At 38.8% G+C, this 22,398-nt stretch overlaps 1 protein-coding gene across 4 annotated transcripts in view; it reads left to right on the top strand.

Annotated features, from left to right (window-relative positions):
• LOC143674792 (uncharacterized) overlaps nucleotides 1-14,901 on the top strand; it is a 33,256-nt gene extending 18,355 nt beyond the window's left edge. For 2 of the 4 annotated variants that reach the window (XM_077150987.1, XM_077150983.1), the window contains one exon: nucleotides 14,062-14,887. The gene's annotated coding sequence lies outside the window, so the exon portion shown is untranslated. Of the gene's footprint in view, nucleotides 1-9,753; nucleotides 9,871-14,061 lie in introns of all 4 variants that reach the window. The other 2 variants (XM_077150978.1, XM_077150989.1) reach the window with 2 other exon arrangements.
• Nucleotides 14,902-22,398: the final 7,497 nt, after the last annotated feature.

The raw sequence follows: 22,398 nt of genomic DNA, 5'->3' as shown, positions 1-22,398 counted from the left end.
AGAATGGCAGAATGGATTACGACCCAGCAATACCACTGCTAGGTATCTACTCAAAGGACTTAAGGGCAAAGACACAGACGGACATTTGCACACCAGTGTTTATAGCAGCATTATCTACAATTGCAAAGAGATGGAAACAGCCAAAATGTCCATCAACAGACGAGTGGCTAAACAAACTGTGGCGTATACCTACGATGGAATATTATGCAGCTTTAAGACAGACTAAACTTATGAAGCATGTAATAACATGGATGGACCTAGAGAACATTATGCTGAGTGAGTCTAGCCCAAAACTAAAGGACAAATACTGTAAGGTCCCACTGATGTGAACCGACATTCGAGAATCAGCTTGGAATATATCATTGGTAACAGAGACCAGCAGGAGTTAGAAACAGGGTAAGATAATGGGTAATTGGAGCTGAAGGGATACAGACTGTGCAACAGGACTAGATACAAAAACTCAAAAATGGACAGCACAATAATACCTAAGTGTAATGTAACTAGGTTGGAACACTGAATGAAGCTGCACCTGAAATATGTTTTTTTGTTTGTTTGTTTGTGTGTTTGTATCTTTCGTTTTTGTTTTTTTCTTTTTCCTTTTTGTATATATATATTTTTATTAGTATTATTATTTTAATTCTCTTCTCTATATTAACATTCTATATCTTTTTCTGCTGTTTTGCTAGTTCTTTTCCTAAATCGATGCAAATGTACTAAGAAATGATGATCATACATCTATGTGATGATACTAAGAATTACTGAGTGCATGTGTAGAATGGAATGATTTCTAAATGCTGTGTTAATTTCTTTTCTTTTTTTTGATTAATAAAAAAAATTAAAAAAAAAAAAAGAGTGAAGTCAATCGGGTCGGGACTAAGGTATGTCGGAATATAGGGGTAAGGAGGACATTATCTGTATTTTAGAACTTCACGTACTCTATGAGACCAAAGGAAGAAAGGTTTATTTTGTCCAGAACCTAAATTTTCTGTAGCACATAATCTAACTTGACCTGTCTGGATAGATCATTTAAACAAACCAGGAACAGGGAGCCTAGAATGGGAATAAGGGCTTATAATTCCGTATTGCTTAATGTAATGCCTGGATACATCCCAGAGAACCTTAGCCTACCTATAGTTACACCAAGAGTTACTTCCAGATGACCTGTTTTGTGGCTCAGATGGGGCCTTTCCCTCCCTAAGCCCAGCTCTGCAAGTGAAATCATTACCCTCCCCCACTACATAGGACATGACATCCACTGGTGAATGTCTCCCTGGCAAAATGGGACATGACTCCCAGGCATGAGCCTGGTCCTGGCACTGTGGTATGGGCAATGCCTTCCTGACCAAAAGGGGGAAAAGAATTGTAACAAAATAAGGTATCAGTGGCTGAGAGAGTTCAAATAGAGTCTAGAGTCTACTCCAGAGGCTACTTTTACACAGGCTTCAGCTAGACATTGCTACTTTTCATGGTTTGTTAACCACCCCCACAAAAAAAAAAAAAAAAAAAAAAATTCCTGCCAACCCTAAAGAACACCAAGGGCTTTATCTGAGATTCTTTTTTTTTTTTGACATCCTTTTTTTTTTTTATGTTTTATTAATAAAACCAATCTACATACAACACGAACATTCTTAACATATGAACATTCCATTCTTTGTATATAATCAATGATTCACAATATCATCACATAGTGTATATTCACCACTATGATCATTTCTCAGAACATTTACATCACTCTGGAAAAAGAAATAAGGAAAAAGAAAAAAATCGTACATACCATCCCTCTCATTGACCGCTAGTATTTTCTTCTACCCAATTTATTTTAACATTTGTTCCCCCATTATTTATTTATTTTTAATCTATATTTTTTACTCATCTTTCCAAACCATAGACAAAAGGAGCATCAGAACAAGGTTTTCACAATCACACAGTTACTTTGTGAAAGCTATATCATTATACAGTCATCTTCAAGTAACGTGGCTACTGGAACACAGCTCTACAATTTCAGGCACTTCCCCCAGCCTCTCTAATACACCTTAAACGAAAAAGGGGTTATCTGTATAACATGTAAGAATAACCTCCAGGATAACCTCTCAATTCTATTTGAAATCTCTCAGTCATTGACACTTTTGTCTCATTTCTCTCTTTCCCCTTTCAGTCGAGAAAGTTTTCTCAATCCCTCGATGCTGAGTCCCAGCTCATTCTAGGAGTTCTGTCCCATTTTGCCAGGAAGGTTTACACCCCTGGGAGTCATGTCCCACGTAGAGAGGGGAAGGGCTTGAGTTTGCTTGTCGTGCTGCCTGAGAGAGAGGCCACATTTGAACAACAAATGAGGTTCTCTGGGGGTGACTCTTAGGCCTAATTTTAAGTAGGCTTAGTCTATCCTTTGCGGGGATAAGTTTCATATAAACAAACCTCAAGACTGAGGGTTCGCCCTACTGATTTTGTTGTCTTCACTGCTTGTGAGACTATCAGGCCTTCTCCAAATGCGGAAGTTGAATTTTCGCTCTTTCTTACCATTCCCCCAACAGAACTTTGAAAATATTTTTTTAAGTCACTGTTCAAATCACTCTGGGATTTATCAGGGCATCACTTTGGATAAACCTACAAAACCTCATGCCCTATTCAAGGTTCCATGTACTTATGGTGTTCAGTTATATTCGGAGATGCACTAGCCAAAATATAAATTATATACCAAATAAACATTTTTTGCTTTAGTCTCACACATAAGTTTAAGTTTTAAAATATGAATTACCATTTATTTACAACACCCTGAAATATTGACATTCCCTCATTATTCCTCATACAAAAGCATTTTTTAATTTGATTTAGTCACTATCATTGTACACTCTAGGCATTCCTAGATTATACCATCTCAGTCTTTATCGTCTGTCTTTCCTTCTGATTTCATTTGTGCCCCCAGTCATTCTCCCTCTATCATTCTCACATTCAGCTTCATTTGGTATACTAACATTATTGTATTACAGTTAGGTAGTATTGTGCTATCCATTTCTGAACTTTTACAATCTGTGTCCTTTCAGCTCCAATTACCCAATATCTACCTTATTTCTATCTCCTGATGGTCTCTGTTCTTAACTGAAATTCTCCAAGTTCATTCATTAATGTTAGTTCATATCAATAAGACTATACAAGCATTTGTCCTTTTGTTTCTGGCTAATCTCACTCAGCATAATGTCCTCAAGGTCCATCCATGTTGTTAACATACTTCATAACTTTATTCTGTCTTACAGCTGCATAATATTCCATTGTATGTATATACCACAGTTTGTTTAGCCACTTCTCTGTTAATGGACATTTGGGCTGTTTCCATCTCTTGGCAATTCTAAACAAGGCTGCTATAAACATTGGTGTGCAAATGTCCGTTTGTGTCCTTGCCCTCATGTCCTCTGAGTTGATACCTAGCAATGGTATTGCCAGATCATATGGCAATTCTATACTTAGCTTCCTGAGGAACCGCCAAACTGCCTTCCACAGCAGTTGTACCATTTGACATTCCCGCCAACAGTAGATAAGTGTGCCTCTTTCTCCACATCCTCTCCAGCACTTGTCATTTTCTGTTTTATTGATAATGACCATTCTTGTGGGTGTGAGATGCTATCTTGTTGTGGTTTTGATTTGCATTTCCCTAATAGCCAGGGAAGTTGAGCATCTTTTCATGTGCCTTTTGGCCATTTGTATTTCCTCTTCTGAGAAGTGTCTGTTCATGTCTTTTGTAATTGGGTTGTTTGTCTTTTTGTTGTTGAGTTGAGCAATCTCTTTATATATTCTGGATACTAGACCTTTATCTGATATATCGTTTCCAAATATTGTCTCCCATTGTGTAGGCTGTCTTTTTACTTTCTTGACAAAGTTCTTTGATGCACAAAAGTGATTAATTTTAAGGAGTTCCCATTTATTTATTTTTTTCTTCAGTGCTCATGCTTTGGGTGTAAGATCTAGGAAACTGCTTCCAGTTATACGATTTATAAGATATTTCCTTACAGTTTCTTCTAAAAGTTTTATGGTCTTAGATCTAATGTTTAGGTCTTTGATCCATTTTGAGGTAATTTTTGTATAGGGTGTGAGATATGGATCCTCTTTCATTCGTTTGCATGTGGATATCCAGTTCTCTAGGCGCCATTTATTGAAGAGCCTCTTCTATCCCAGGTGAGTTGGCTTGACTGCCTTATCAAAGATCAATTGTCCATAGATGAGAAGGTCTATATCTGAACACTCTATTCAATTCCATTGGTCAGTATATCTATCTTTATGCCAGTACCATGCTTTTTTGACCACTGTAGTTTCATAATATGCTTTAAAGTCAGGTAGTACCTCTGACTTCATTTTTCTTTCTCAGGATATTTTTAGCTATTCAGGGCACCCTGCCCTTACAGATAAGTTTGGTTATTGTTTTTTCTATTTCTGAGAAGTAAGTTTGGGGGATTTTAATTGGTGTTGCATTGAATCTGTAAATCAATTTAGGAAAATTGATGTCTTACCTATATTTATTCTTCCAATCCATGAACACAGTAAACCCTTCCAGTTATTTAGGTCTTCTGTGATTTCTTTTAGCAATTTCTTGTAGTTTTCTTTGTATAGGTCTTTTGTATCCTTAGTTAAATTTATTCTTAAATGTTTGATTCTTTTGGTTGCAATTATAAATGGAATTTTTTTCATGATTTCCCCCTCAGATCGTTCATTACTAGTATATACAAACACTACAGATTTTTGAGTGTTGATCTTGTAACCTGCTACTTTGGTGTACTCATTTATTAGCTTTAGTAGTTTTGCTGTGGATATTTTGGGGTTTTCAGTATATAGGATCATATCATCTGCAAACAGTGAGAGTTTTACTTCTTCTTTTCCAATTTTGGTACCTTGTATTTCTTTATCTTGTCTAATTGCTCTGGCTTGAACTTCCAACACAATGTTGAATAACGATGGTGATAGTGGACATCCTTCTCTTATTCTTAATCTTAGGGGGAAATTTTTCCGTTTTCTCATTGAGGATGATGTTAGCTGGGTTTTTCATATATTCCCTTTATCATGTTGAGGAAGTTCCCTTTTATTCCTATCCTTGGAGGTGTTTTCAACAAGAGAGGATGTTGGATTTTGTCAAATGCGTTTTCTGTATCAATTGAGATGATCATGTGGTTTTTCTGCTTTGATTTGTTGATATGGTGCATTACATTAATTGATTTTCTTATGTTGAACCATCTTTGCATACCTGGGATGACTCCTACTTGGTCATGGTGTATAATTCTTTCAATGTGGTGCTGGATTCAATTTGCAAGAATCTTGTTGAGGATTTTTGCATCTATATTCATTAGAGAGATTGGTCTTTAGTTTTCTTTTTTTGTAATATCTTTGTCTGGCTTTGGTATGAGGGTGATGTTGGCTTCATAGAATGAGTTAGGTAGCCTTCCCTCATCTTCAGTTTTTTTGAAGAGTCTTAGCTAGGTTGGTACTAATTCTTTCTTGAATGTTTGGTAGAATTCACATGTGAAGCCATCTGGTCTTGGACTTTTCTTTTTGGGGGGGATCTTCTTAATGATTAATTCAATTTCTTTATTTGTGATTAGTTTAAGGTCGTCTATTTCTTCTCGAGTCAATGATGCTTGTTCATGCCTTTCTAGGAAGTTGTCCATTTCATCTACATCATCTAATTTATTAGCATAGAGTTGTTCATAGTATCCTCTCATTACCTCCTTTATTTCTGCAGGGTCAGTGGTTATGTCTCTTCTTCCATTTCTGATCTTATTTATTTGCATCCTCTTTCTTCTTCTTTTTGTCAACCTCACTAAGGGTCCATCAATCTTATTGATTTTCTCATAGAACCAACTCCTGGTTGTGTTGATTTTCTTGATTGTTTTCATGTTCCCAATTTCATTTATTTCTGCTCTAATCTTCCTTATTTCTTTCTTTTTGCTTACTTTGGGGTTGGTTTGCTGTTTTTTCTCTAGTACATCCAAGTAAACAGTTAATTCCTCGATTTTTGCTCTTCTTTTTGATATAGGCATTTAAGGCACTAAATTTCCCTTTTAGCACTGCGTTTGCTGCATCCCATAAATTTTGATATGTTGTGTTTTCATTTTCATTTGCCTTGACATGTTTACTGATTTCTCTTGTAACTTCTTCCTTGACCCACTGGTTGTTTAAGAGTGTGTTGTTGAGCCTCCATATGTTTGTGAATTTTCTGGGCCTCTTCCTATTATTGATTTCCAACCTCATTCCTTTATGATTTGAGAAAGTGTTTTGTATGATTTAAATTTTCTTGAATTTATTGAGACTTGCTTTGTGACCCAGCTATCCTTGAGAATGATCCACGAGCACTTGAGAAAAAGGTGTATCATGCTGTTGTGGGTGGAATATTCTATAAATGTCTGTTAAGTCTAGTTTGTTTATTGTATTATTCAAATTCTCTGTTTCTTTATTGATCCTCTGTCTAGATGTTCTGTCCATTGATGAGAGCAGGAAATTAAAGTCTCCAGCTATTGTGATAGATGTGTCTATTTCTCTTTTCAGTGTTTAGGTCATGTATTTTGGAGCACTCTGGCTTGGTGTATAAATATTTATGATTATTATGTCTACTTGTTGAATTGTTCCTTTTATTACTACATAATGTACTTCTTTGTCTCTTTTAATTGGTTTATATTTGAAGTCTAATTTGTTGGATATGAGTATAGCTACTCCTGCTGTTTTCTGATTGTTGTTTGCATGAAATATCTTTTCCCAACCTTTTACTCTGAACCTGTGTTTATCCTAGGATCCAAAATGTGTCTCCTGTAGATAGCATATAGATGGGACCTGTTTTTTAATCCATTCTACCTGTCTGTGTCTTTGATTAGGGAGTTTAATCCATTAACATTTAGTGTTATTACTGTATGGGCAGTACTTTCTTCTACCATTTTGCCTTTTGGATTTTATATGTCATATCTACTTTTTCTTCTTTTTACCTTTACTGATAATCTTCATTTCTGCACTCTTCTCCACACCTCTCTCTCCTGTCTTTTCCTGTCTGTCTCTAGTGTTCCCTTTAATGTTTCTTGCAGAGCTGGTCTCTGGGTCAGATTCTCTCAGTGATTTTTTTGTCTGAAAATGTTTTAATTTTCTCTCATTTTTGAAGGACAATTTTGCTGGATATAGAATTCATGGTTGGCAGTTTTTCTCTTTTGGTATCTTAAATATATCATCCCATTGTCTTTTCGCCTCCATGGTTTCTGCTGAGAAATCTATGCATAGTCTTACTGAACTTCCCTTGCATGTGATGGATTGCTTTTCTCTTGCTACTTTCAAGATTCTCTCTTTCTCTTTGACATCTGACATTCTGATTAGTAAGTGTCTTGGGGTACATCTATTAGAATCTATTCTGTTTGGGGTATGCTGCACTTCTTGGATCTGTAATTTTAAGTCTTTCATGAGAGTTGGGAAATTTTCAGTAATAATTTTCTCCATTAGTTTTTCTCCTTCCTTTTCCCTTCTCTTCTCCTTCTGGGACACCCACAACATGTATATTCATGTGCTTCGTGTTGTCATTCAATTACCAGAGTCCCCGTTCATATTTTTCCATTCTTTTCCATGTATTTTCTTTCACTGTCAATTTTCAGATGTCACATCCTCCAGCTCACTAATCCTATCTTCTGCCTCTTGAAATCTAACATTTTAGGTTCCCATTGTTTTTTTCATCTCTCCTACTGTGCCTTTCATTCCCATAAGTTCTGCGATTTGCTTTTTCAGACTTTTGATTTCTTCTTTTTGTTCATCCCTTGCCTTCTTTATATCCTCCCTCAATTCATTGATTTGATTTTTGATGAGGGTTTCCACGTCTGTTTAAACATTCTGAATTAATTGTTTCAAACCCTGTATCTCATTTGAATTGTTTGTTTGTTCCTTTGTCTGGGCCATATTTTCAGTTTTCCTAGTATGATTAGTTATTTTTTGCTGGCGTCTAGGCTTTTAATTTCCTTAATTAGTTTATTCTGGAGAGTGTTTTCACTTTTTTTACCTAGGATTTTCTTGCTGGATTACTTTATTGTCTGTCTGTTCTTTGACATTCAGTTCAGCTTATTCTAGACCTTTAGCTTAGGTTTTGTTTAACAGATCAGAATTTTTCAGTACTTGTTTTCTTGTTTCTTGCTCTGCCTATATAGTACCTTGCTTTTTTCCCTTAGGAGGGTCTACATAGGTATTATAGACCCCAGTCAGATTTTCCCAGACCAAACTAGTCTCCTCTCAGGAGGAAATAGTCACCTGCATCAGTTTTCCCTGAGGGTGGGACCCAGCAGGTTGAAAGACTTTCCTATGATGCCTCTGGACACTGTGTTTTTCCTATCTTACCCAATATATGGTGCTTGTCTGCCTGCAGGTCCCACCAGCATAAGGTGATGTAGTACCTTTAACTTCAGCCAGCTCTCCCTGCTGGGGCATGGTTGAGACAGAGGAGAGGTTGTATGCTGGCTTTAATCGCTTCAGTTTTCCAGACCCTGGGGTCTGAATTCCTTGAGGGAGGGATTCCACCTGAGCGGGGCCTCACCCCTCTCCTGGGGAAGGCATCGCCTCCAGACAAGCTTAATTCTGCCCTTTCTGGGACTGCTGGAGCCTGAGAAGCCTTGTAGTTGTATGCAAAGAGCAGTCAAGCTATAGAAACACAGCCACAAAAAGGAAAAGGAAAATCCTTTTCAGAGCAGAATCCCCATTCCTCGGGTTTGCCAATCAAGAACTTAAGTTGGTACATTGCCCTATGTATCTCCAAGTCCAGTGTGCCCCATCCTTTCCTTCAGGGCTCAAACCTTTTCAAGTATTTTATGTTGTCTGATCCAAAAACAACCTGTTTGTTTTTCTTTTTCCATCAGCCTGCCCTCTCTGCACTGGGGCAAAAACCAGCAACCTAAGGTTCAGTTGAGCTGGGGGCCTATTTTTAGTAGTCACAATTTGTTAATTAATTCCACAGATTGGAGCTTGGTAGACCTCAGCCCCTTGCTGTTAGTAAATTCTCTTTCCTTTGCCCTCTGGGAAGCAGCCTGTAGGGGAGGGGCACCATCCACCATGGCTTGGGGGACTCAAAGTTCTGGGTGGGCTTGCAGCAGGTCCAGTTTGTCCAGACTGGTGTATATTGTGTGTCCAGTCACTGATGTGGCCCCAGCAGTTGTTCCGTATTGTTCCTGGCTATTTACTAGCTGCTCTGGAGGACGAACTAAATTCCATACCTCCTAAGCTGCCGTCTTGGCTCCCTCTCTTTTCTGAGATTCTACAAAAGTTCCATGCACTATGATTCCAGAAACCTACAACCTCCAAATGGGTTCCTAGGCCAGATAAGTCCTGAAACCCAGAGGGCCAGCCTCTCCAAGAACATCAACTAGTTCCATCCCCCTATCCCATAATGTTGATAGGCGTTTCCAACATGATAAAGTTAGTATGGGCATAGCCCAAATGCCCCTAAAGACTGGGAGAAAGATCAGAGGAGAAGGTGGAGTTATAACAGAGAAGATAGGATTTAACAAATAAGTATGATTACTGAATCTTTATATTGCTCCAGGACACTAGAAGTAAATAAAAAGCTAGAAGCAAAAGCTAAAATTGTGGAATTGTAACCCATACCAAGCTCTGAAATCTGTTCTACAACTAATTGTTGCAGTGTGCTTTGAAATTTATTGCTTTTTTGTATAGATGTTATTTTTCATAAGTAAATAAAAAGATAATTGAGAGATCCTTTCAAAATAGCAGTGTGAGATGCTTAAGGGCTCTGTCCACCCACAGGAGATTTGAACAACTAGCAAGAACTAGCAGAAACATCTTTCTCAAAGTCTCAGAAGACAGTTGATTGCAGCAACAAGGTTGATTGCTCCACATCAAGGAAAAGGCAACTTAAAAACAGTAGGATCTCCTGGTACCATTGTGCCCCCTTCCCATGCTCTCATCAGCTTGGGGCCAAGATATCCCATTCTCCCAGCCTAGGTTCCTGGTCTGGTCCTGAGGAAGCAGGGTAACCCTCATGCACATACTGGGAGCATGTATATCTGGTCCAGTCTGTCTGGTGGTGGTCTGAGGGACTGAGTCAGGACACTCGTTGCAGACTTGTCATCCCAGAACTTGCAGTTCACAGAACTTGCAGTTCCTGTGGAACGCTATGAGAGAACATGCAAGTTGTGGCTGTGTGGGGTAGGGAATTGCTGGCTATAGGACTTACACAGTGCGGTAACCTGGACCATGAGGATACTATTTCCCAAGGAAGAGGGGACACTCATTTCGGTGCAAGCAGGAGAATTCCTAGAGCCATGTGCATACCCAAAATAAGATGTATGCACAGAAAGAACCAGGGAGGCTCTTATGCTTTCATCTTGAGCTATACTCTAAACTCATTGTATGGATGAACTCTGAAGGAGAGCAGTCGCACAGGTCAACCTGCAAAGATTGGGAAAGGAGTTTTCTTTTTTTGGTTAGCTCTTGGTATTCAAGGAACGGTCTTTTATAATCCTTGCTGGATACAAGCTTAAGGAATAGACACCTCAGAATCTAAATTCCAACAATAATGCATTAAATATCAGAATGTCCAAGTTTCAACAAAAGACTACAAAACACACAAAGAAACAGTTTATAATGGCCCAGGCAAAGAAGAAATTTAAAATAGTAGAAACCATCAGTGAGGAAGAAAAGACCTGGGACAAAAGACTTAAAGAAAAGACTTTAAAAAAAGGCTCTAAGTATCCTCAAAGAACTAAAGAAGAACATGAGCAAAGAACTGTAGGGAATCAGCAAAAATGACAGATCAACACCAAGAAAATATCAATAGAGAGCTGGAAATTATGAAAACAAACCAAAAGGAGCTGAAGACGGCAGTAACAGATTAAAAATTCCTAGAGTGTTCAACAGCAGTATGGAGCCTTGCAGGAGGAAGAATCAGTGAACTTGAAGATAAGACAATTGAAATCATTCAGTCTGTGTGATTGTGAAAACCTTGTGTCTGATGCTCCTTTTATCTACGGTATGGACAGATGAGTAAAACATATGGATTAAAAATAAATAAATAATGGGGGTACAAATGTTAAAATAAATTTAGTAGATTGAAGTGCTAGTGATCAATGAAAGGGAGTGATTGGGGTAACAAAGGCTAAGATACACCGGGTAGATGGAAATACTAGCAGTCGATGAGAGGGAGGGGTAAGGGGTACGGTATGTATGAGTTTTTCTTTTTTCTTTTTATTTCTTTTTCTGAATTGATGCAAATGTTCTAAGAAATGATCATGGTGATGAATATACAACTATGTGATGATATTGTGAGTTATTATTATATACCAAGAATGGAATGATCATATGGTAAGAATGTTCGTGTTTATATGTTATGTTTAAAAAAAATTTTTTTTTAAATCGTTCAATCTAAGAAGTAGAAGGAAGAAAGAAGGAAATTAAGTAAACAGAGACTGAGGAACCTGTAAGACATATATACTTTTAAACCATGAATTTGTGACCTCCGATTCCAAATCAACAGCACACAGTTTGTTCTAGCCAGTAAATGTCCCCTTAAACTTTGTGTCCTAGGCACCTCACTTGCCTCACCTTAGTCCCAAACCTGATCCTAGCCTTCCCCCTTTCTTTATTTAAACTTTTTTCTCCTAGGGGTCCAAGGGTAGTTCCGTGGTAGAAATCTCACCTGCCAGGTGGGAGACCCAGGTTTGATTCCCGGCCCATGCACTTCCCAAAACACAAAGAGTCAAAAAACAAGCAAACAAAAATTCAACAAATGATGCTGCAATAATGGGATACTCACATGGAAAAATAATGAAATGTGACCCCACCATAAAGCATACAAAAAAAACCCAAAAACTCTTTTCTTCAATAGTGAGAAGTCTGGTTTTCATTATACAAAATATATTTATGTGTTTACTTAATTCTAGAATATAAATAAAGTAGTTTTGGAATTGTTCAACCACATTCCAGATAAAAATCAAACTTCCTACTTACAGTGCAAAATTTTTGTCCATTTTTTGGTTTGTTTTTTGTCTTAAGCATATAGTTAAAATACTGTTTTCCAGAGTAACTTAGGTTAGTTATTTGCTCCCTCCCCTTTGGAATGGTTATATCATTCATTGTGAAACAATTGGGTTCATTTATTTCTGTTTGCATTTAATTTTGGATACTCCCCAATTCTTGTTATTTTAATTAATTTTTGAATATGTAAAACCTTAACATGGTTCTAAAGGTCAGAACTAGACAAAAATATTTACTCAGAGAAGTCACTCCCTACATCCTTTCTACCTTATTCCCCCATTACTCCCTTTTTTCACTTCCTCCTCCCCCCTCTTGTAAATAACCAACCTCGTTTGTTTGTGGTTTATATTTACTGAGGGTCTTTTTGTACAAAGGGCAGGTGCATGTATATTTTCTTAATTCCTTCTTACAGGAAAGAGCATGTGATAGTTTTACCTGTCAACTTGATTAGGCTGCCATCCCCAGGTATTCAATCCAACAGTAATCTTAATGTTGCTGGGAAGGCATTCCATGGATATAACTGAAGCCTGGGTTGACTTTATGTAAGGGAGATTTACCCCACATTCTCTGGATGGGCCTGATTCAATCAGCTGAAAAGCCTAAGAGCAGAGTGGAGACTTCCCTGAAGAAAAAATTCTGCTTATGGTTATCAGCTTGTGATTGTGCCTGAGTGTTCCAGCCTGCTCTTCCTGGCAGCCTATCCCATAGAGTTCGGACTTGCCTCTAGCAAGCCCTCACTGGCATACAAGTCAATTCCTTACAATAAATCTCTTAATACGTATCTCCTACTTGTTCTGTTTCTCTAGTTAAAACCTGACCGATACCGATTTTGATACTGGAAGTGATTCTAGAGAGACAGAACCTTAAGGATGAGTTTTCTCAATTGGTTCTTCCATCAATTAGATTTAGTCATTAAAGACTCTAATTTCCATCGATAAAGAGGGCACTGGGAGTCCACGGTGTGATGTGACAATAGAGTTACACAGATTTTGCCATTAAGTTTCTGGATAACCCTGTATCTGCTACCTTAGAACGTTTTAGTCAAACTAAAGAATACAACGGGAAAGACTGGTTGCTCCTAATTGTACTGGAGATAGAGGGGAAAGAAGAGGATGACCTCAGGACTTTGAATTCCCAGCTCAAACTCATATAGAAGAAAACTTCTATATCTGCCCTGAAAGAAATCCTTCTTTTCTGTCATGGCAGGGTCAAGTTTTCTGAAAACCAAACTGTAGTTTCTTCATGCAGGTGACTGAGTCACAATGCAAATGGAATTCCCAGCCTAGTAGATTTTCTTCTGTTGAAATGAGGGTATTGATTGGGAAGGAATGGAATACTGAAAATTGGAATGGGCAGATCCCAGTGAAGCTGAGGACATTGAACCCCTAAATCCTACAAGTCTTCTTTGCCAGAAGAAGTAGTCCTTCCACCCCTGCCTGAGGAGGTCAGCCCTCCTTTACTGTAATGGCGTCCCCTGAGGAAGTGGCTTTTCAAGGCACTGCTGTCTCACCTCAAGATATACCCCACCACTCCTCTTGGATTCTCAACCTATAACTAGACTCACATCCCAGCAATCCCCAAAGGGAGAGGTACAAAGTGTGACCCATGAGGAGATGTGTACACATCAGAAGAACTACATGGTTTTTCCAATTTATAGGGCAGAAATCTGAGGAATATGTGTGAGCATGATATGAAATATGCAGGATCAGAGTGGAAGGATTATAAAGTTGGATAAGGCTGAATTTATTGACATGGACCCACTAAGAAGAGGTCCCAGATCCAGTATTTTTTAGCCCAAGGGGTTAGAAAGGGCTCTAAGAGTTTATTTGGTTAGTTGACTGAAACATGAACCCAAAGGTGGCCTACACTAAATGCAGTTGAAATGTCATAACTGCCTTAGTATATTGTAGAGGAAAGTATCCAAAGACTTAGGGAGATTGGAGTATCAAAGTTGATTTATCAGGTATGCCCTGATTACCCACCCTGGTCCAGTAGACACAGCTTTTGACACTGTGACAAATAAATGTGTCGGTGGGGTTTCAGTATCCTTGAAGAACTCTTGGCCTCTCTTCTTCCTAGGTCAGACATGACATTGGGAACTGCCACCATTGAACCAGGACCTCTAATCATAATGAGGATAATGAGATCCTGAGGATGCAGGGGCCAAGTGGAAGCACTTAATTGACAAGATACACATGGACAGCTGTGCTGAGCAGAAATTGGAATAGCGTGACTTGCAGAGATATATGGCATTAGCTAGTTGATCTTGGAGTTCCTTAAAAAGAAATGGACGTTGCGATTACATGTTGAAGGTAAGGAAGAGGATCTGTGGAATATAGGAGATCCCTTAGGGTATCTCTCAGTACCACCACATTGTGTGACTAAACTCAATGGAAAACTGTGACAACTCAATTTGGGCAGGACTGCTAACGGCCCACACCCTTCAGGAAGGAAGGTGTGGGTTACACCGCCAGGCAAAGCACCGCGACCGGTTGAGTTTCTTGCTGAGGGCAAAGGGAGTGTGGAAAGGGTCATGGAAGAAGGACCATGTGGTCAGCTGCAGAAATGAGGACTGAATAGTAATGAGTATTTCTTCTTTATGGTGTTATGAATATGTTTGCATATATATTACCTAAATATTTTTATTTACTTTCCTTTCTTATTCCCTTATCATCTCACATCAGATGTATTAATATTAGTTAACTTTATTATCACAGTATTTGAGTGGTAAATTGGCCTGTACTTTTCTTTTTTTGCATGTATTATTATTATCAGATTTAATATTTAATGTTATATTTGCTGCATAAAAAGACCTTGAATTTTTTTTTCATTTTCACTACTCTGAAACTATTCATGTAGTGTCAGGACTACCTGACTATTAAAGGTTTGGCAGAATTCTCTAAATTAAATCATCAGGGTTTCGTGATTTTTTGTGGGGCAGTTCATCAATAATTTTTTCTATTTCTTCTATAGAAATTGATCTATTTAAGTTTTTTTTAAAAGTCTCTATTGGAGGTCAATTTTGGTAAATTATTATTTTTCTATGAAATTCTAATTTCTAATAAAGTTTATTTGCTTATAGTTATGTAGTCTATTGTGACTTTTTAAAAATGCCCTCTGTGTCAATAGTTGTTTTCCCCTTGTCATTTCTTAGTTTCCATATTTGTGCTTTCTCATTTTTTTCTTGTTTTAATTAACTAGAATTTTGTCTATTCATAGCATAGCAAAATGCCCTCCTTTGTCTCATTTAATTTTTTGTTTATTAATATTTTATTTTGGTTGAATTCTGGTATCAGGGTTGCAGATTCTACTTTCTTATATTTCCATTTACTTCATAAATCTGTGTCTATGTCTGTATTTTTTCACCTTTTTTAGATGTGTTTCTTCTATACAGCATAGAATTGGGTTTTTGTTTCATGAGCCAATTTTTTTGTAATTCTGATTTTTTTTTAACATTTTTTATTGTGAAATATAACATATGCAGAAAAGTGATAAATATCCAAGTACTGTTTAACTAGTAGTGACAGAGCAAACTTTAAGGTATGGTATGAGTTACAGTTCCACAATTTCAGGTTTTTCCTTCTAACTGTTCTAATACACTAGAGGCTAACAGGAAATGTAAATATAGTGACTTCAGTAGTCAGTCATTTGTTAAATCCTATCTTCTCTGTTACAGCTCCTGCCTCTCATTTTATCCTTCTCCCAATCTTCAGGTATATTTGGGCAATGACCATTCTAATTTCTATAGGTTGTAAAGGGGGTTGACATTATGGGATGGGGGATGCAACTGGTTGATGTTTTTGGAGAGACTGGATTTCAGGGCTTACCTGGTATAGGGACAATCTGCAAGTTTTAAGTCTCTGAAAATAAACTTAGTGAATGAAACTTTTATAGATTATAAGCCTCAGTTAGAACCCTGGGTATTTTTTAGGGTTTTCAGGAATTCTGTTGGTCAGGGCTTGGTATAACGTAATGAGCCCTTTTTTTTTTTTTTTTAATTTCAAAGTACATTTTAACAAGTAGTTGTGGAACAGATTTCAAAGTTTGGAATGGGTTACAGTTCCACAATTTAAAGTTTTTCCTCCTAGCTGCTCCAAGACACTGGAGACTAAAAACAAGTATCAATATAATAATTCAGCAGTCATACTCATTTGTTAAATCCTATCTTCTCTGTAATAACTCCGCCTCCTCCTTTGATCCTGCTCCGAATCTATAGGGATATTTGGGCTATGCCCATTCTTTCGTTTTTCATGTTGAAAAGGGTGTTGACAATATGGGATAGGGAGATGGAACTGGTCAATGTTCTTGGAGAGACTGTTACCTCTTGATTTCAGGACTTATCTGGCCTAGGAACCATCTGAAGGTTTTAGGTTTCCAAAAAGTAAACTTAGTGTGTGCAACTTTTGTGGAATCTCAGATGGAGCCCTGGGTGTTCTTTAGAGTAACCAGGAATGGTGTTGGTTGGGGTTTGGCAAGCTGTGGCAATTAGCAATGTCTAGCTGAAGCTTGCATAAGAGTAGCCTCTAGAATAGCTTCTCAATCCTAATTGAAATCTCTTAGCCACTGATACCTTATTTTGTTACAATTCTTTTTCTCCCTTTTGGTTAGGAAGGCATTGTTGATCTCATGGGGCCAGGGCCAGGCTCATACCTGACAGTCATGTCCCACGTTGCCATGGAGACTCCCACCCCTGGACGTCATGTCCCATGCAGTGGGGGGCGAAATGATTTTCCTTGCAGAATTGGGCTTAGAGAGAGAGAGAGAGGCCACATCTGAGCAACGAAAGAGGCTCTCTGGAAGTAACTCTTAAGCATAATTATAGGTAGGCTTAGCTTCTTCACTAAAGAAATAAATTGCGTAAGAGCAAGCCTCAAGATCAAGGGCTTGGCCTGTTAACGTGGGAGTCCCTGATGTTTGAGATAATAAAAGGGCCTTCCCCTTTTATTGGTAAAGCTTAATAGTTCCATATTTTTACTTTAGTCCTTCAAAGGACCTTGACGATACTTTTTACTCATCTGCCTAACATACTCTGGGATGTGTCTGGGTATTACATTAAGCCCTCTTTCCCATTCTGGGCTCCAGGTGTTTGTGTTGTTTAAATGAGCTATCTAGTCAGGTTGAATTAGATTATTGCAGCACCGATTGTTGAATTTTTTTGTTTGTTTTGGAAAGTGCACGGGCTGGCACTCGGGCCGGGGATTGAACCTGAGTCTCCTGCATAGCAGGCAAGAAGTCTCCCCCTGAACTGAACTATCCTTGCACCCCCTACTTTGTGTTATTTTTAAGACATCTGATATCAGTCTAATTCCCTTGATTTTGTAAGTTATTTCATATTTTTGACAGGGGGCCCTGAGTATGTTCTATTTTAAAGTCCAACAGACACTGGGATATGTCTTGGAGTTGCTTACTCAGTGTCAATCTTATATAGTACCCAGTGGACTCTTTCAACACATAATCCAGGGCTTCTCTTTTATTTAATGAAATATTTTATTATAAACGAAGAGGCAACAAAGATTGGATAGATTTTATCCGTTTACATATCATAAACATGAATATTATGAATCTGTGAGAGAAGAGAAGTTTTCTTTTTTTTCTGGAAAGGTTTCTTGGATTACAATTTTTTTTGTTCATATGCTGTTTGGTGGGGGTCATAATTCATCTTTTTCCATGTGACTATCCCGTTAGTGTGGCACATTTGTTTAAATTTTGTTTTTTGGAGGGGGAGCGGAGTGCACAGGCCAAGACGCGAACCCGGGTCTCCTGCATAGCAGGTAAGAATTCTACCACTGAACTACCCTTGCATCCCCAGATAACAGTTCTAAATATTAATTATTTGCCTGTCTTCCATTTCAACCACTTTCTCTCTGATATTTTTTACTTCTATATCTAATTTTTATTCTTTTGGTTGTTTTCCTCCTTTTCTTCAATATCATTTATTAAGTTTTCATTTGAATCTGTTCTCCCTTGGACACCTTTTAGTTTCTTCTTCATTTCTGATATGATTTTTTTATGTTCTACTATTTCTTTCTTGAGATCAATTCTAATTTTATCCCTCCTCCCTCCTTTTTTTTTTGGTCCTTTTCTATAATTAGTATAGAAAATTTTTGTATTTCTGATTTAAGATGTTTTTCTGAGGGTTTTTAATTCAGTTCAGGATACTGTATTACATTTTTCTTCACCTCCATTATGCTTGATTTTGGGAGGAGAATTTTCATAAACTAAAATGCTTTGACTTTGCCTTTTTAAAAAATGTACAGTTGTGAATGCCCAGGATGGGCATTTTTCTAATCTTAGTCCATTCACGGACAAGATTCCTATCTCAGGCACGCCCTCTGCTGTCAGATCTGCTTCTGTGCAGTTTCCTTTTTGAATGGAGCGCGGTGGTGGCAGTGGTGGGGTGACCGGGAAGGTTGACCTTTCTTCTCTTTCCGCAGGATTCCCTTCTAAATTCCTTCTTTCCTTTTACTATAACGTCTCCGAGAGGAATCCTCTTTCTTTCTTTATTTGATTCGCTCCAAGACGTGCTGCCGCTGGGAGACTAGCCTCCCACTCTTTCCAGACGCTTCCCTGCAGCTGGCGCTGTGAGCTACCACGCCCCACCCTGTGGTCGGTATTCTGGCATTTGGTACCGTACTTTCGGAGAATGATTGTGTCGGTGCCTCATCTAAGGCCGCCAGGCCCGTCCACTGTATTTCACAGCGTCCTGTAAACCTCTTTTCCCTGCTGTCTGCACCCGCAGGCTCGAGCTGCAGGTGGTGAGAGTTCTGTTGGAATTTGGCTTGTTTCTGTACTTCAGGTGATTTGAAGGACATTGGGGGTTTTATGTGCTCTCTTGGTTGATGTGTGTCTTTTGGGGTAAGTGGGGAGATTCAAAATCAGATAGCCACCATTATCTTCCAACCCTGGAAGTCCTGGTAAATGCACTTTAAATTGAATGAGCACGGGCAAATTGACCTTCAAAATAATTTTTAACAATTTACACTCTCATTTGTAGTGGATGACGGTGCCCTATTCCCTACATCTTCACCAGTAGTTAGTATCCCACTATCATTTCTATCAATCTGATGGGTGAAAAATGTTACCTCATTATTGGATTTAAATGTATTTCTCACATTGTTAGTGGGATTAAACAATTAAAAATTTTTTTGCAAAAAAAACATATGGAATACAAATAAATAAAAGGGGGAACAAATGTTAAAATAAACTTAGATTGAAATGCTAGTGATCAATGAAAGGGAGGGGTAAGGTGTGCATTCATATGGTGTGTATGAATTTTTTCGTTGTCTTTTTCTTTTTCTGATTTGATGCAAATGTTCCAAGAAATGATCATGATAATGAATATGCAACTATGTGATGATATTGTGAATTACTGAATATATATGTAGAACAGAATGATCATATGTTAAGAATGTTTGTGTTTCTTTTTTGTCATTTTTTTAAAAATTTAAAAATTAATAAAATTTTTTAAAAATATTTTGCTTTTTGTATTTTTCATTCTCTAAATTGTCCATTTACATCTTTTACTCTCTTTTTCATGTGGTGAGGATTTTTGATCTTATAAGAGTGATGTATGCTGCAAATATTTTCTCTCAAACTGTCACTTGCCTTTTACTTGTTGTATTTTGTTTTATAAAAGTTTCAAATTTGATATTGCCATGTGTATTAGTCTTTTCTCCTTTTTTTTGCATTTGTGTCTTTTGAAGATGACCTGACTAACCAAAGTCATAAACCTATTCCACTATATTTTATCTAATACTTTCATAGTTTTTAGTGTTTAAATTGCTAGTACATATATGTTCACTTATGAATAGTATGGGGGAGGCAGGGATCTAAATTCATTTTTTTCTCCCAAGAGGGTGCCCCAACACCATTTATTGAATGATTTACCACTTCTCAATTGATTTAAAGGGTTCTAGATTCTCTATTCCTCCACCAGCACCACATTATATTATTTACTATTGTATTTATAACATATTTTGATAGAGTCAGCTATCTCATTTTTCTAGATTTTCAAAATTGTCTTGGCTATTGTGCATTTTCTCTTCCATATGAATTTTAGGATCAGCTTATCAAGTTCCATGAAAAATTATCTTTAAATTTTGGTTGAGATTACAGTGAAGTTATAGATTAGTTAAGGGAGAATTGCCTTTTTTTGTAATATAGAAGCTTTCCATCCATGACCAGATAATTTATCAGCATTTATTCAGGTCTTCCTTTATGTTCGTCAGTAAAGTTTTATAGTTTTCTTTGTGAGTGTCTTGCTCATTTCTCCTTTGAGTCATTATTATACAAGAGTCTTTAAAATTTAGAGTTGTCTCTAATCCCTCCCCAGCCCCTTCTGCAGTTCCCCCCTAACAGAAAGCCTGCTGGATTTTTTTGCCTACACAATTCATTATTATTATCATAGGTTGCAGACATTTTCCCGTTGTACTCAAGTTGCATCTTGCATGCGCTTCCATCTCCTCAACTGTAGGATAAACCCCTCAAGGGCTAGGCTGGATTTTTTCAATTCCTGTTGCAGGAAGGGGCATGCCTTGAGTGTGGTGTGTTTGGGGAGGGGAGGGTCTATCAGGAGCAAAGACGGGTGTAGGTGGAGGGGTGGGCGAGGGGCCCCAGGGCTTAGAACAGGGAAGAGGAGTGAACCTGCTCTGTCTCTGGGAAAGGGGTGTGTGGGGAGGGCAAGGATAGGGGGTGAGTGGGGTGAGAGGCTGGCAGGAAAAAATGGTGTGTTTCTTCCTGGGAAAGGGGGTGGGACTCAGCAAGGGCCTGCAGCCTGTGTGGTGGTGGTGGTGGGGTGGGGGGACTGAGGTCTGCGGCGATCACTGTTCCTAAGCAGCCTCTCACATTTCCCCAAGCAGCTCCTCACTAGCTGCCTGGACTCAGCCCAGCTCTGCCATTTACTTTCTTCTGACCTAACCTCTCTGAACCTGAGATTTCACATCTGCATAAAAGGGATTATAAAAACGGCCAAGAACATTCCAGGAAAGGATGTGTATAAAGCCTGCAGCACAGACCTGACTCACAGCAGGCACACAATACCAGGAAGCTGTTTTGTTTGTTTTAAATAACCATCCATATTTTCATTCATTCATTTGCAAAGGAGAGTGTGTTTAGAGAACATTCCAACGTGAAGGAAGGGCAGGGCAAAGGGCCTGAGGCAGGACAGAACTGGGTCTGTCTACAGTGCCAGCTGGTGTGGCCAGCCGTGGGGAGTCCAGGTAAGAGGTGGGAACTTCAGTGGGCAGGTTCGGCCGGCCCAGCCCCAGAGGACAGTTAGATACAGTGGGGAGCCAGCAAAAGCGCAGCGGGGGGAGTGGCACAACCTTTAAACAGGCTACTGCTCTGTGAGGACAGTGGTTGGAGGGATGAGACTGTTGCCACCATCCAGGTGAGACACTGGGGGCCGTGGCTTATGCACACCTGCGGGCAGACACACATTGGATGGACCTTCTGAGATGCTCAAAATGCATCACTGGGTGCATGGGTAGTTCAGTGGTAGAGTTCTCACCTGCTATGCGGGGGACCCCAGTTCAATTCCCAGCCCATGCACTCCAAAAAAAAAAAAGAAGAAGAAAAATGTGCTGCAATGATGGAATAATTGCATGGAAAAGAATGAAAGGTGACCCCCCCCACACACACACACAGCCTAAAAAAAAAACATCGCTGTATCATGCATCCTTACGATCTCTCCAACATTCATAACAGAGGAGAGAGAACTATCTAATAACTACAGACACTGAGGCCAACAGCAGAGAAATGACTTACTCTTTTTAAAGCAAGGTGGGAGCAGAGTCTGGTGACGAGTCCCTTGGAGGAGATGCCCGCGCGTGTCATCACCTGGTTCTCTCTGGGGTCTGAATCCCGTTCTTCCCCCTTCATCGGGACTCTTCTTCCATGGGCTTGTTCCTTCTCCAGCATTGGTGAAACATTTTGGGACGGTCTCCTCAATCACATATTACCTATAGCTATCTGCCCATCCATTTATCCATCCATCCACCCATTAATCTATCTGGCCAGCCACCTACCCATCTGTCTCTCCGTCTGCCCATCCACCCATCCATTTATCTACCTATCTATTCACCCACCCATTTGTCCACCCATTCATCCATGCATCCGTCCATCTGTCCATCAATTTATTCGGTAGTCACTGAGCCCTTGTGCCTGATCCTGTGTCATGCACTGGGCTGCTGGAGATAGTGCAAGAACTTTTGTAACCTAGAGAAGTGGGACCTCTGGTAGAAGAAAAGACAGGGATACAAATAACCAAAAATATAAGAGAAAATGTGATGAATGCCACAAGATAGGCCAAGAAAACCCAGTGGGAATCTGGACAGTATGGGAGGCACTTTGCGCTGAAGGGTGCAAAAGGTTTCTTGAGGGAGGTGGCATTTAAGGCTGGGGCAAAGGAAAGAAGAT

The sequence above is a fragment of the Tamandua tetradactyla genome, chromosome 2 (assembly GCF_023851605.1).
Source record: "Tamandua tetradactyla isolate mTamTet1 chromosome 2, mTamTet1.pri, whole genome shotgun sequence".
Lineage (NCBI taxonomy): Eukaryota > Metazoa > Chordata > Mammalia > Pilosa > Myrmecophagidae > Tamandua > Tamandua tetradactyla.
The sequence above is the reverse complement of the archived record's forward strand: the minus strand, read 5'-3'. Positions and strand labels throughout refer to the sequence as shown.